Here is a 13,355-nt window from a genome sequence, read left to right as displayed (position 1 = left end):
CCAGGTCCCAGGCGGGAGCAGCCCCGTGCACGATGTCCCACTCGGTCGTGGCTGCAAAGGTCGGACACACACCTGGGCTAAGTCTGCCTTTCAGTCCTTGATTTAAGTGTTTCTCCTCTGTTTCCTGGTCTGGAGCCACCAGGAATGGAACCAGCAGGATGCTTTTCTAAACGGAAACCACCCTGAGACCAGGTGGTCACCGCGCCGGCAGCAGTGGCAGCGGCAAGGCAGAGTTGAATTCCATTTAAATAAAATGCCAAAAGGCAGTCAGCAAAAGTGACATTTATGGTGTTCCTACAAATCCATTCAGTGGGGAGGCTCGGTCGCAGCAGCAAGGGGGGAAAAACAAGCTGTAGTGAGAACTGCCATCTGTATATTGTGCCCCGTTTTTAATATTCTGTATTCTCATAAAAAGTGTTGTTTCTGTCACTATTCAATCTCACAAACTCACACGGAACACTGTTAAAAGTCAGCAGTGTGTGAAATGGTATTTTAAAATAAATGAAACCGGCCCGCCGAGCCGCGCCACGATATTGCAATGCTGGGCGCTGACAGACAGGCACTGAAAAGTAACAACCGTTATCATCTTAAAGCAAAACGGATTAAATAAAAACCCACAGCCAGCGGTGCATTACCAAGGCCGATATTGACACAGCTGCTGTGCTGGTGATTTTTCATTGTCTCATCAAGACAAAGCATCACGGGTATCAATCTTCGCCCTGTCAGGCCGGGCCTGGCAGAAAGTTTTTCGTTTACATTTTCATTATATCCTTTTTATCTCCGATGCCAGCATTTTCTCTTAACTGCGGGGTCGAGTGACCTGGGGGGCAGTGTCGCGTGGGCACCTCCGGCCTGAAGAGCTCCCTGGTGGGGCAAAGGTGGTTGTTCCTCTCCCCGCCCCCAGCACCTCTCAGCGTCGTTCCTGTCACCATTGTCCTGTGTGCCGATAGGACATGAGAAGCTGTGATGGGCGTGTGCACGCGCGCGTGTGTGGGTGTGTGTGGGTGTGTGAGTGTGTGTGTGAGTGTGTGCACGCGCGTGTGTGTGTGTGTGTGTGTGTGTGTGTGTGTGCAGGAGAGAGAGATGAACAGCAAGAGGGAGACGGACAGGCCAGGGTTAGGAGACCACTGGAGGGCATGGTTTTCTTTCCTGCCTTTTTCACTGGACAGGAGGGAGATGGTCGAAAGTACACACGTCCCCTGAGAACACTCCCTCTGAACCTTTATCTGCCACTGTTTTGAGTTTCAGGACCCGCTCACCCTTCCTCGAATCGCCTTTCAGTTCCGAAGTTGACGTATGTGTGGAAAACACATTTTAATTTGACTCACAGAAAACAGCGTCTTTGAGAACAAGCAGTATCCTGGCGGGTGTGGGGGGCTCGCAGTCTTCTCTGCAGCTCCCGCCCCCTCCACTCTCAGGTCCTCCGTTTTAGAAGTTTATTCATGTGGGTTCATTAGGAAAGACGTTTCGGTTATGAAATGTCGCCCAGCGTTTTGATCTCTGCTGTGCAGGTTGCTGGCCTCAGTGACGGGAAACGCGCCCATCAGGTCCTTTAGCAAAGATTAGAAACGTGCGGTTTTAGAAGATTGAGGCAGATATAAACAAGGGATAGGGCTCCAGGCCCCACAGGTGGGGTCCTGCCTCTCCGAGTGCCTTCCACACACCCCCCAGGATGGTTGGGGACAAATGAGAGGACAGCTGAGGGCTTTGTGACATGGTCATCACAGGCTCCTCCAAGGTGCCATGGCAGCAATGAGCCGTCAGGTCCCAGGAGTCTGTCACTTAGCTTCATGGCCACTGGCTGCTGAGCAAACTGCCTTAGTTCTCACGTCTCAGAGGCGTATGCAGCATACGTTCACTTCTCTCTCACGTCACAGCCGACGGGGTGAGGCCGCCCCCACGATCACTGCGCGAGGACAGAGTGCCCATCAGAGTCTGACGCAGGCCATTCTCAGGGCCGAGCGTGGGAGAGGCTGGCGTCGCCCTGCAGACAGGCCCCCGGCTCAGCCAGCTGCAGGGCAGGCCAGGGCTCTCCTGGGGTCTCCGTGAAGAGAGCTGCAGGGGACGTGAGGGCCGTTGTCTGCCATAGAAGCAGGGACGGAGCGGGAAGGGTGCTGTGGGAGGGACAGGGTGACGTGTGAGCAGGGAGACGGGAAGTACTGCTGCACCGCGGTCAGCCTCCTTCAGGCTCAGCTGCTGCCCTTTCACTGTCACCCCGCCCGCCATCTAGAAATGCTCCTCAAACTGTGTCCTGGTTGTGACTCCCCCCAAGACTGGCTCGACGCAGTGCCGCCATTAATCGTGTTAGCGAACCTAGGGGGTGACTGGGCTCAGTGAGTGTTGGAGAATGAGTATTTGTGCCCCCAAAATTCACAGGTTGGAAATCTGATGCCCAGTGTGATGGTGTCGGGACCCTGCAGATACCACCACCACGGATGCTCACATATGAAACATTGTGTGTCGATGCATGAGGCCGGCCCTCCACACCCGCGCTCAGCCACAGACTGAAACAACACAGGTATTTACGAGCAGAACATCTGCCTAGAAGGGGACCCATGCAGTTCAAACCCGTGGTGTTCAAGGGTCAACAGAACATTCAAGAAATGATGATGTGTGATTCCATCTATCACCTCTGTTCCGACCAGCAGGAAGTGATCATGAGATATGATACCCTAAAGGTCGTAATCACGTCCGCAGACGCCGGACCAGGAGTTCCCCACCTGGAAATGGGCAGGGCAGTTCCTAGCTCCTGGTCAGGGGAACTAACGAAATTTCCCTTAGCTTGTGCCTTCCGAGTCCTCTCCAGATCTTTGATTTCTCAAGTTGTGTGACGTCTCTGACTCCTCTCCAAAAGCCAAGGGGGTCACTTTAAAGAAGAGAGGCAGGGAGCGCCCCACCCTGCCGACTGCCACATGCACATGCAAACACACAAGTACACATGTGCACGCACACACATGCATGTGCACACACGTGTGCACACACATGTGCGCACGCACACACCTCAAGGAGGGTGTAGATGTGAGAACTCTGAGCTTCCCTTCAGATGGTTCCAGCAAAGCGAATAGCACCTGTGCATGACCTGTGTGCCCTCATCTACCCAGTCAGATCCATCACCAGGTGTGGAGAACTGAGAACACACCTGGAGACTAGAACAGCTCCTGCGATGTCAGCAAGCAGACTTGGGCTTCTAGGCAGAGCTTTGTATCGTGACCTGGTGTCTCATTTCTTGTTCCTCTTCATTTACGAAATTATTTAAAGAAATGTGAGGCAGCTTATTTACCAACATTCCATTTCACAGTGATTATGTGGAACATTTCTCTAACATGATGAACCGCAGAGCAGAGTCACTCGCATCAGTAAAACTCAGCTCTCGAAGCGCTCCATGAGGGTTCCGGGAAGCAGTGTGGCTCGTCAGACCCTCCCTCACACAGGTGCGTTTCCATGACCTCCGGCTAAGGCCCTTTTCAGTGACAGCATCACACTCCTCCAAGGTCCAATGAAGTTTTGTACTTGTCACCAGACAGGACAGACTCTCTAGACATCTGTCCAAATGGTGGCCCATTTTCCAATTCCCCCAGTAAGAGGTCCGGCTGGCCTACCTACCACCATAGATGCTGGATTTAAATGGGCTGGGGCGTGCCAGGGTTTACGATATTCCATTCTAGGGGAAACTGGAAGCTAAAGGGGTGAAGGCAGCTAAAATCTAAAGAAAAATACTGAAGTCAAATGTTGGGAAAATTGCATACGAGCCATAAACCATAGAGGCGGAAGTGGAAATAGAGGGTGTGTTATCAGAGAGAAGGGTCATACATCAGAAGGTCAGAAAGTAGAATCCGTAAGAGATGACCTCACAGTATCAGCAGGTCAGAAACCCCAGTGCCCAGGGCAGGCGGTCTGAGTCACGACAGAGCTCCCTGGCAGGCAGATGCAGGCTGCCACTGACCCATCGAGGGCTTGCGGTGGGGCAACCTTGCTGAAAGGCCGGGAGCAGCATGGCTAATGTGTAGCAACATGATTTTGGACAGCAGCGTTGAGATGTCGACACAACCTGCAAAGGCGTCATGACACACGTCCACAGGACTCACCCATGAGGTCATCAGACGTCACCTGTTCTCACTGACTGTGGGAAACGTCAGGGGAGCAGCTTGGGAGTTTTATGAAGACACCTCATTGTCCCTCTATCCCTCCCTCTTTTGCTCTCTCTCCTTATTTCATTTGACAAAGCTTCACAATTTTGGTTAGTAAATGAGCTCCTCTCTAGTGCAGGAGAATCAGAACACTCGGCTGGGTCGAGACTTTCAGATCCTGGAGAAACACGGACGGTCAGTTGATAGGTGGCTGCTTTTATGCACAACCTGTTGGCAATGCTCCTTCCAAAACACGACCTCAGTTCTCGTGGCCCCTTGTTAAGCAACGACTTTGATCTTAAGTGCTCTGTGGGTGTCAGCAGGTGTCTGCTTGGACAGCCGCGTGCTCTGAGAGCTGGCACAGAGGAGCTGTTCGCACGCCTTAGATGGGGTGTGACAGGGCAGCTTACCTGTGCTCCTCTGCCCGTGTGACCTGTCGGTAGTGCCCTTGCCCACCCACTTAAATCAAATGGAAGTTCCATCCATGCCTGGGATTTGCCTCTAGCCACAGCATCCGCAGTTGTTAAATCTTCCACCAGTTTCTTCTTTCTCTCCATTTTCTCAGTAGCAAAGCTTTCTGTTTTCTCCATCCTACATCCCAGTATTTGCAGAAGAGCTGGGGATGCAGAGACCCAGGAGATGTTTGTGTCATGAGACGTGATGCTCACAGGCGGGTTTCCAGACACAGGTCCCTATTTTCAACGCTTCCAGTCTCTCTGCGAAGTTCATTCTCACACTCGGAGCGTCAAGACGGCGTTCTGGGTGTGAGAAGTGTCAAACAAGACAGTTGCTGTCAGCAGCTTGACGCGGTGACTGAATGTGGGGAGTGTCGTTCTCACTGCGGCACTGTGAGCGGTTAGAGCTCCATCTGCCCAGGGACCCAGTCGGAAAGATGTGGGATGAGTTTTATGTTACAATCAGGGCATGAATGACATACTACACCCCTTTAGTTTCCGCTGGGAGTCTGCTTCTGGTAACGTAAGGTTATCGGTATACACTGTGCCGCTGCCGGTGGCCGAGCACTGCTTGAAAGGCTTTAACATGTGGACTCTTTCTGTCCACTTAGCAGCATTCCTAAACAGTACCAGGCATGACTGCACTTTTAGTTTCCTGTGTTACAAAAGGGGACGTGAAGGCAGAAAGGTTACGTAGCTTACCTGAGGTCACAGAGCTGGGATTCGAAGCCAGGATGCCCAGCCCTAAAGACATGTCACCCAACACACTGTACCCCCTCCCCGGACTGTCCCTGAAAGCCACAGCTCGGCTTCTATGCTCGGCCTCACTAGTCAGTGTTTCTCCACCAGGTTCCTTCTGTGTTCCTAAAATAACTGGACGGCAGGGAACACAGGCGATTTGGGGCTGCACGGCTGCGTCTGTCATCATGGCCGTGTGTCAAGGCTAGTGCGGGGTGTTCTCCAGAGCACCTTTCATGTTGCGTCCAGGGAAGCTCCACAGCCACCCTGCACGTCCAGGTCAGACCCATGCGAATGACCCCTCGGACCAACCGTGTCCAAGCTCATTAGATGGCCCCAAACTGCTTGGGAAACTTAACCCACATTGTTTTGTCTTTTCCGTGACTTTGGATTCTGTCATTTCTCTCCCCCAGCTCTCACCTTCCCACATGTGTCAGTTCCCACCTTCCCACACGTGTCAGAACATCCTTGCAAGGAATCTGACCTTGGTTCCCCTTTAATTCTTCACTCAAAACCATCGAGTCACACAAATCCGTGCAGACACAAAATAGATGAGAGGCTGCCAGGTCGCGGGGCCACCAACACCTTAGGTCTGTCCGTGATGGACAGTTGAAAGAGCAAGTAAGTGACCCTGCGCACACAGGCATTTTGGAGCCTTGAGAGCAAGAGAGAAGGAGGAACAAAACCCTTAAAGGAATAGTTTGCCAGGGACACTAACTAGCACGGTGCAGAGAGAGGAGAAACGTTTGTGAAAGGCATTTGTTTTGCACGGACCTCGCAGGTGGCCCACACTGTCGGGTGTCACTAAAGTCTCCACTTGGGACAACCCGGTGCCTCCCGTCCTCTAAGGACCCCTTGGCGCCGCTATTACGACCAGTATACACAGCAGCGGTGAGCCTTTGCCGCCAGCACGTAACGGCCTTGGGAGCGTGTGGGACAACGCTGGCTCAGTAGAAACAGGCGCAGTGTTGTGGATGGAGCGAGCAGTGGGTGAGGAGCAGAGCGGCCGCCTCCGTGGTTCAAGGGCTCCGCTCCGCAGCCTGCACCCCACCCCCTCCAGCCCGTCAGGACTCCCCTTAGGCCGAGCTCCGCGCAGGCCCTGCAGTGTCACCCTGCGAGTTCACGGGGTCGCCTTCCGGCCTCCCCACCTCCGCTCCTCTGACGCTCTCTGCTTCTCACGTGTCGCCGACTGCTGTCCTCCCAGCACCGCTTTCCCAGCTCCTTCCATCACCTCCTCTCACTGTGTCGTCTCCTCCTCACACACCTTTCCTCTCGCTCGTCCCTTTTTCTGTCCGTTTCCTTGGTGGCCTTTCACACTTGGGCTCTTGGGCTCGCACAGCAGCTGCCTCCTGCCTGGGCGCCTCCCGGCTGAGCCAGCACGTCCCCCCACGTGAGGACCCCGTGAAGTGGCAGTGCCCCTCTTTCCAGCACACGCCGGTCGCCGTCTTCTGTAGCAAAGGGAAGAGCCCCGGTTGTCAGCCTGAAGGTTGTCAGCCTGAAGGCTGTCCAGGGCTGTCTCATTTGTCAGCCTGGTTCCACCTGCCACACGCGCAGCCTGAAGCCCATGACCCATGACAGCCCTCATTTTCTCCACTGAACTCCAACCTCTGCCCTGTGACCCTTGGGTGTGCATTCTGTGATTGCCGAGGGACAGAGACACACCCCCTGGAGCCTCGTCCCCGCCCCCGGGTGACCCTCAGCATCTCTGCAGTGACAATGACCCTGAGCCCTCCTCTGTGGTGACGGCCAGTGCTGAAGTGACGTTTCTTTACCCGTGTCTCCAGTCCTCTGCCGCTCGGATTCTGCGTGGTCGTGCTGCTCCTTTACAAATCCAACGTGTAATACAGAGCTTACAGGATTCTGAAGACATTGTTTGAATTGTCCTGAGACCTTGTCGATGTGTGTTATTTCCAGGACGACTGGGCTTCTGTCCCCAAACTCCCCGTGGGGTGGTGCCTCGGGCCCAGACCCAGGACTTCTTACGATGCCACAAAGCAGAAGTCAAAGAGCCCCGCGTGGAAAGTGGGCGCCTCCCAACACACAGCCCCAGGGGGCGGCCTCCTGAAGGCTGCTTCTGTCGCTTTCTGGTGACTGGAGCAGCCTGGGGCTGTCACCTGGGTGGGAGACACACAGGGTCGGCAGGGACCGGAATGGGAAACACTGTCCCACTTACTCTTCTTCAGGGAACTGTGGCAGGGACTTGCTTTCTCCACTGAAGAAGCAAGTGCTGGAGGTCCGGGCACAGGGGGCTTCGGGCCGGCCTGGCTCACAGCGGGTACGCTGGGCTTGGGACAGGCTCATTTGTAGAAGCAAATATGCATCTCTCTCCCTCTCCCTCTCCCCCTGCCCCCTCCCCTCCACACCCTTGAACACGAGAGAGGCTCAGTGGTACCTGCTCAGTGCTTAACGATTCTCTCCTGGGGGAAGCTGGATTTCCCACGTTTGCCACTTTCTGCAGTGTCTGTATTCCCACTGCACCCAGCTTGAGCGCTGAGCAGTGGGGGCCCCCAACGGGCTCTCGCAAGCTGGGGCCCCACAGCCCTATGTGCGGTTCCTTTTCTGGGCCACTGTTTACTGAGTGCTGATCACTCCTGGCCTGGGTGGTCACAGGGCCACAGGACGCAAGAGGACATGACCCTGCTTGCACGATGCTTACAGCCTCCTGAGGGGACAGATTCTCCAGGAAGGCAGGCTTCTGCCGCCCTTCTCACCTTCCGTCCAAGTCACTTTTCCTGGGTGCCGCATAAATCGTTTTTACAATGTACATGTATAAACTGTTACGGAGATGTCTTTCATCCTGCATTATAAACTCCCCCGGAGATGCTTTGATTTGGGCTGGGCCATATCGCGCGGACGTCTCACACATAACAAGTCTCTGCACACGTTTATTAAGGAGGTGGGTACGTGCAGGACTGGCTGACGGGTTCACTTGCTTTTTGTGCAACTGGGTGGCAGCTGGTGCTGGGGGTGAAACGGAGAGAATGTCCATTAACAAGCCTCTTGCCCTCCAGTTCCCTCTGTTCTCAGGCGAATGAGTCCATGAAGGAATCAGGCTCTGAGTGTGACTCCGTCCGTCCCTCCTCCTCCCAGTCCCAGATAAAGCCAGTTCCACACAGCCCACCAGCACTGCCCTACGAGTGCTGGCAATTGCTACCGTGCGTCCTTAATAGCAGCATAATCAAAAGTTATGATGCATTTTTCTGTAATCACAAGAAATGATATCCACTTAGCACTAAGTAAAGCCAATTCCCACACACACAAAAAAAGCAAAAGCATTTCAATTTTCATTTTGAAGCGAGCGAGTCAGAATCCATTTGGTAAAGCAGTTACCAGCAACTGTGTGCCCCTTTCAGTTCGTAGCAGGTACAATTTTCTTTTAACAAACAGCCAGGCAGAGGTCTCTGATGCTGGATTAACAGGGTGTGCGCAACCTTCGTACTATTGTGCATTTAAATGGGGTAATAGGGACCATCAGGAGAGCAGCAACATGAATCTTCAGACGCACGCCAATTTGCCAGCGACGAAAGCATAGCCTTAGAAACAAAGAAATGTACACAAACTGGTAAGGGGTTGTCTCGGGGGAATACCAGAGCACTACCGCCTAAAAGTGCACCCCAGCTGTCTTCATGGGGCCTGTTAGCAGCTGTGCCAAAGCCAGAGAAGGAAGGAAATACCTTTATTTTGTAAAGAGCGTCTGTGTGTTGTATTTCCTCACTCTTTCCCCCAAAAGGAGGATGTCAGCAAAAAACAGACAAGTGCTAAATTTTAATTGGGTTGAGAAGACCAACGTTCTCCCCTTTCTTCATCACACACACTCACACTCACACACACTCACACACACTCACATACACTCACACACACACACACACTCACTCACACACACTCACACACACTCACACACACTCACACACTCACACACACTCACACACACTCACACACACACTCACACACTCACACTCACACACTCACACACACTCACACACTCACACACACTCACACACACTCACACACACTCACACACACACACTCACACACTCACACACTCACACACTCACACACACACTCACACACACACACTCACACACACACACTCACACACACACTCACACTCACACACACTCACACTCACACACACACACACACACACTGCCTTCTCTGGGAACTGTAAAGACAGTTGACAAACTGTATTTGTCTAATGTAATTATGTGTCCTAAGGAACTGATATGCAATTAAAACAATCAAACCTTAAATTATCACATGGCACAGTGTTCCCTGTATCTCCTTCCTTCTCTGTCCTCTCTTTTTCTCTCTTTAATTCTTTAGGAAACCATATTGTACAGTGGGTTTGTGTGTGTACATATACATACACATGCGAGCATATAGACAAATACTTTTTTTTAATCCAGCAGAAAGTTTTAATAAGAATTATTGAAGCACATTGAAAAATTCATGTTCTCCAAAGTAATTGGCATTTTGTGGGGGGGCATTGTTTTCTCGCAATTTAGTTAGTTCCTTTAAAACGTAACCAAGAAAAGCACATTGCAATTGTTAAGTCCCTACTGTAAAGCGTGTGCTAAGGCACTACAGTCAAATCCAACAGACACACATTCCTGGTGCTGCGTTTTTAGGAGCCACAGGTAAGGAGAGCAGAGCAGACATTCACAATTATTAAAACGTAAACCACTAGAAATGAAGTCATTTCAACAAAGCTGTGTCCTACTTTCTCAGTTTTCAGACTTCAAATAAGTTTCCCCCAGATTTTTACTGAAGCAGCTGTTGGCAGCAACAGGGCAGGGCTCTCATCCGAACTCAGTTAACAGGATGGTGTGGACCAGCTGACGTGAAATGGGAGTCAGTGTGTGGGCCTGCGGACCTAGCACAGGGGGAGGGGAAGCAGCGCCCTCGTTTGACCCGTGCAGGGCATGTGCCCGAGTGGGGCATGTGCCAGCGTGGGGGGTGTCGTCTGGTCGACGCCGAGCGCAGGGTCCTTCCAGCATCACGGTGCAGTCTTGCCTCATGAAGCCGCAAGGATCAGTGTGCCGACTTTTAAGGCACAGACCACGCTCTAGACTCAGCATGGTGGGTACAGGTCACAGGTTTGGAAACACAGTAAAATTTGCTGGAACTATTTATGGAGAAGGATAGATCATTTGTTCTTTTATAGCATTCCGTGTGGAAAACTGACCTGGGGTCCCTTTTTATCTGAAAGAAAGCCTTCTGAGGTGAAGCTGAATTAAAAAAACAAAACAAAACAAAAAACCATATTTTTGTTGGAAAATATAGCAGCAGGATGGTTCCTATACCCGGATGGAAATATAAGGTCGAGAAAGCAGATGCCAAAACATTACCAGTGTTGGGCTGCCTCCCTATTAATCAGCTTATAGGTGACTTTAGTCTTCTTTAAGTTTACGACATGTCTTTCCTGATTTTCTGTAATTATACATATTGCTTGTAAAATAAAAATAAAAACAAATGCGCAAGTATGCAGAGATGACCCAAAGGACTGTGGAACCCAGGATAAGAGTGGGAGTCCAGACCAGCAGGGAGAGACGGGCTGGCCGGACCAGGACGGCTGAAGTGTCCAGGTCACGGGAGGGTGGGGCGAGCTCAGCCTGGACACCGCAGGAAGGTGAAACCATTAAGCCATCAGGGCTCAGTCTGTGGTCGCCTCCTTCCGTCCTTTGGAACGGTGGCAGATTACAGAGCAGACCAGCCTACCTGGGGGGAGTACAGGTTGTACCCTGCACAGGGGTCTGTGCGGGGGTGGGAGCTGAAGCCCAGCTCTGGGGTGGGGGGGGACCTCCCAGAGGAACAGGCACCGTTTCCTAACCACTGGGTAGCACGGTGCGAGCTGAGATGTGAGCTAGGGAACCGGTCCATTATAAGACGGGGTGCTTTAAACTCAGGCATGGTCCCTGCCAGCACCCCCAGTCTCCAAGTGTACCCACACATCACGAGGAGGGTCCCCTCATGTGTGCAAACCGTCCTCTGCCAAATCCTAGTCTGGGCAGGTGAGCGAACGCATTTACTGGTCCCCAGGCGTAAATTTGCAGGTTCTTGACGGTAACTGAAGTAAGAGCGCATAATAGGGTACAATTTCGAAACAGCAGCTCTATTACTTGACTCTAAGAATATTCCCTCTTTTATATAATATGAACTACAGAAGGAATTATCACCTTAAAAGACAGTTTTAAAGAAAGGGCGGTTTTGACGCTAACTGTGGAGAAAGTGCCAATTAGGAAAGAAAACTGGTTAAGTACTTGCGACCATTTGGCAAATCTTGTTGGCATGAATACCTGTGATGGGTACCTCTCACCTTGCTTTTCAAAAGGATTTGCAGAGGGTGTCACATGTGTTTAGCCTTGAAAGAGGTGACAGCCCCCAGCTCCTCTGGCTGTAGTCACCCCGGACAGGCCCAGAGGGGAGAGAATGTGGCAGAGGACAGACAGAGAGGATTGCCTATCACTTAGACTAGGGAGCCTGCCGACTCCTTTCCTGTAACAGCTCACTTACTCACACCCTCCTAGTGGGTCACTGGTTATTCCTCGGCATGGATGCCAGCGTTAGATCTTGGCCAAGCCCTGCATTCAAGGACAGAGGAAAGAACTGGCCACATCCTGCTGGGCCTGTCGCCTGGGCCAGCTGCCCATCGACCAGGCTGTGAGTTACCCAAGACCTGGCAGGCCGTTCACCAAGGAGGGGACACCTTTGGTGGGGAAGCAGAGACTGAGCAGGACAGTGGAGTGAGTGGCTTTGTCAGTTTTTAAGCCCAACTCATTGCGACCAGTAGTGGCCCAGTGAAGTCTGGGTCCATAACCCCTGGCTAGAGCTTTGCGGGTGACGTGAGGAGATGCCAGACGAGGGACAGGAAAGCGGGGCCTTCCACGGAGTAGCAAAGATGCCTTCTCGCTCTTTCTCGTTTCTTCTGTTTCCTCAATCCACCTCCACAGATGCTTTCTACAAAATGCCCTAGAATAAAATAGAAGGAGCAGCAGTGTTTGAGACGTCGGGTAGAGGCACAGCAGATTCAGAATCAAAACTCATCGCTGGGAGGCAAGGTCAGGACCCCCCGGCTGCATGTGCTCTGCAGGCTTTCACGTGTCCTGTGAGGCCCCCAGGCTCTCGGGGGGGTTGGTGGCAGGGAGGGGGAGCAGTGAGGGGCCGGGCTGGTATCGGGAGGAGGGGCAGGCAGAGGCTAATTTTACTCTCCTCTGTATTAGGATTCTGTATAATATTTCCTGTAGAGAAAAAAATGAAAGAATTCTATCATGCTGGAAAAAAAGGGGGATGGTGGGGGCAACCACCTCTTCCTAGCAGTTAAGTCCATGGTGTTAAGTCCACGGTCCCAAGGGCCCACCCGTCAGTGGCAGGGCCTCCTGTCCCGACTCCGCAGGTTACCAGGCTGCTTCTCGTTACACGGCCTAATTCTCTATGAGGTGGTTGAATTAAACTAGGCCATTTCGGTTTTCAGCTTGAGATCCTAATTATTTTATGTTAAATACCTCGGTAGCGCATACACATGAATTAAGTATGTGAGGACAACCTTAAGTCCCGATGATATGAACCCCTATCTGTCTGTCTGCCCGGAGTTTCGTACTTTAATCCATTACCGCCTCTGCTGATAAAACTACGTGGCATTTCTGAGGGTCAACACCTGTAACTGCTTTCTTTCTTCAAGGTCAGGGTATGATTTTTTTAGGAGGAAACTTGTTCTCTTAAACCAACCAAGTGGTTTTGTTTGTTTGTTCTGTTTTCATCCGGCAAGAATTCACGTAGAAATGGCAGTCGGCGAGGACAGAGTTGCAATCCCTTCCCAACCAACCCTGGTCCTGCCGTGACCCCAGGGACGTCTGGGAGCACAGCTCAGCTTTCCCGCCTCGGCTCAGATGCGTTTCGTTTAGTTACAGACACAAAGGCTTAGGCCCTTCAGCTGGGAGACACACACGGTCCTCTCTCCTCACTGGCCTCCCATCGCTCCTCACGCGTAGTGAGGCCTAGTGTGTGTGAGAGTGTGTGTGTCTAAGTGTGTGTCTAA

At 52.2% G+C, this 13,355-nt stretch overlaps 1 long non-coding RNA gene across 1 annotated transcript in view; it reads left to right on the top strand.

Moving 5' to 3' along the window:
- LOC141569347 (uncharacterized) overlaps positions 1-13,355 on the top strand; it is a 450,266-nt gene that overhangs the window by 416,816 nt on the left and 20,095 nt on the right. The gene's annotated exons all lie outside the window — the stretch shown is intronic.

Source organism: Rhinolophus sinicus, chromosome 11 (assembly GCF_057876585.1).
Source record: "Rhinolophus sinicus isolate RSI-liver-muscle chromosome 11, RSI-T2T, whole genome shotgun sequence".
Classification (NCBI taxonomy): domain Eukaryota; kingdom Metazoa; phylum Chordata; class Mammalia; order Chiroptera; family Rhinolophidae; genus Rhinolophus; species Rhinolophus sinicus.
This window is presented reverse-complemented; position numbering and strand designations above follow the sequence as displayed.